The sequence below is a fragment of the Chrysochloris asiatica genome, unplaced genomic scaffold (assembly GCF_000296735.1).
Source record: "Chrysochloris asiatica unplaced genomic scaffold, ChrAsi1.0 scaffold00084, whole genome shotgun sequence".
Taxonomy (NCBI): domain Eukaryota; kingdom Metazoa; phylum Chordata; class Mammalia; order Afrosoricida; family Chrysochloridae; genus Chrysochloris; species Chrysochloris asiatica.
In genome coordinates this window covers 6,639,650-6,642,184 of record NW_006408602.1, presented here as the reverse complement: position 1 = coordinate 6,642,184, position 2,535 = coordinate 6,639,650, and the positions used below count along the sequence as shown (strand labels likewise).

At 43.0% G+C, this 2,535-nt stretch overlaps 1 pseudogene; it reads right to left on the bottom strand.

Moving 5' to 3' along the window:
- Nucleotides 1-864: 864 nt before the first annotated feature.
- On the bottom strand, nucleotides 865-1,530 carry LOC102828941 (annotated as a pseudogene).
- Nucleotides 1,531-2,535: the final 1,005 nt, after the last annotated feature.

Here is a 2,535-nt window from a genome sequence, read left to right as displayed (position 1 = left end):
TATATACCATTCTTGAAATCACAAAATTAGATCGATGGAGGCTACTTTAGTAGTTGTCAGACTTGGGGTATAGGGGAGGAAGTTGACCATGGAATAAAAATGAGAGCATGAAGGGTCTCCCTGTGATGGAGCTGTTCTCTATCTCGTGGTGACCATACCAGTCCACACACATGGTAAAATTGCATAGAACTAAATACACATGCACAAAAAGGAAAAAAGTTCAAACAGTTGAGCACAAATATTTTAATTATCTTAACAAAATGAAATTTTAAGAGTTATCTACAGTTCCAAGCTCACTTGTATGAGGTGTTAGTTACATCCTTCACCTTTTTGAGAGACGTAAAGAGTTATGAAAAGGATATCACCAGGAGCTACCTAGACGTTTCCACTAAAGGGCAGAGAAAGTTAAGAGTGTTTTCAAGGGGAAACCCAAAAGGGACAATCAGCATGAAACAAGTTCAACATGGTCACACAGATCTGGGTAAAGGAATTAAGAGTGGAAGCCCAAGCTCGTAGGCAAGGGGGAGAAGGAAGGAAAACATGGTTCAAACAGATCACATGAGGAAACCCAGTACAAATGCTGGCTTTGCCATTATTTAGGTAACCCCTAGTTTTTTTCATAGGTGATCCTAATAATAGACCTATTGTTGCAAAACCAGTCCAAATCCTACCAAGAGAAAAAGAAGTCCCTCATTGGCTTGTTGGGTCTAGGTGGTACCCCATGTCCCCCAACCCCAGAGGTCAGTTCTGGCAAGAAAAGCTCCAATGTGCCTTGATGGTTCTGTTGGGAGGGTGCCTCGAGTCAGGCACATGCCAGCGATATTCTGCTGAATTAGATCCAAAGTGGGAGGGGACTGTGCCTCATTACTCAATCAACTTCTTGTCTTTGAAGAAGCGACACAGGTAGAAGACCTGCCAGGTGGCTAGTCCAATGAGATAGAACTTTGAAAAGATGCTGAGATACAGGAATCGAGTGTTCGTGGACTCACTGGTATCACTCATCTCCTCTTCCCGTCTCTTTATGTAGGCAAAATCTTTCACAATGGACTCTGACAGGTCCTCTAGGTGTCGCAGCTCCACCTCTAAAGGCTTGAGCTTCTCAACTTTTGTAATTTCCTCATAGTTCTTTGCCTCCACTCCATGCTTCATGTCTAGGATCACGAGCTGGTCAGGTATCTGCCCTGTTCCCTTGCTCTCAAAACACACTTCAAACATGTCATAATCTTCAGTGGTAAAGGCAAATTTCCCTTTGGTTGCATCCTCCTTGGAGTAAAGAATATGGCCAGCAGAATCTGTGATCTTGAGGAGGGTGCGCAGGCCGCCAGCAACCCTAGACTGGTCAGTGATCTCGTACGCGCCCGTCACCAGCAAGTCCTTGTGGATCTCCTCGCGGAGGCTCTTATGGGAATTAAGGGGCAAATGGAAGGAGAAGGCGAGGACCAAGCTGGGGCAGAACAGGAGCAAAAGCAACAACGCCAATGGGCAAGGGCCACGCTGGAAAAGTAGGCCAGACCAACCAGACATGGTGCCGGAGACTCATTCACCACCCCGGGTCCCCTTATTGTCATTTTTATAGGTTAAAAATAGTCTACTGTAAGAATTTCATGTGATTCTACCTAATATAATATTCTACCTAATACCTAACATGCGCTAACCTTAAATTACAGCAATTAAATTTTCAAAATTCAGAAAATATGTTTTCTAGCAGGTTATATAGTGTAATATTATAGTATATTATTATTGTTATTGTTAAGTGTTGTTGAATTAGTTCCAACTCATAGTGACCCTGTATAGGATTTCCGAGGACTGGCTGGTGAGCTTGAACCACCAACCTTATGGTCCAAACTGACTTGCAATCTACCACATTTACCCACAGCACCACAGCAGGACTCCATAGTATACTATAAGAAATATGAATTAAGGAGGTTACCAAATATGTTTTTAAATCTCAACTCTGTAACATGGAAGTACTACCTTGTAAACTTGAAAAAATTCTTAAGTCTCTCAGTCTTGAATTTTCTTACCTATCAAATGTTGTCATGTTGTTGACAATTGCTGTCAAGTTGGTTTTGACTCATAGTAATCTGTATAAGGCTTTTGAGGAGTGCCTGATGGGTTTGAACAGCCAACCTTGTGGTTAGCATGGTGGTGACCGCAAGCACTGAGATGCTGAGGCCCCGTGTCATGGACGAAAATCCAACACGAAAGCCCTCCTCAGGATTGCGGGCCATGGACCCTGAGGGCCAAAGGAAGTGACCTCCTGATGTCCCGGGTTCATTGGTTTTTGCTAACTCACTGGTGGGCTACCTCTGTATAATTTTCTTTGGTCTTACTATTCATTCTATGCATCTTACTCCAGTAATTGTAGCTTCTGAGAAAATGGTTTCTTACGTGCCTCTCTTAATGTCTCCATTGTGTTGGCAGTGCGTAGGGGCCTGGAAACAAATCTCTCTGAGGAACAAGCTCTTGCCACCTGGCAAGCATGTCAAAACTGTTCTTTATCAAGTTATTCAGTTATGTTTGATATTAACTTAA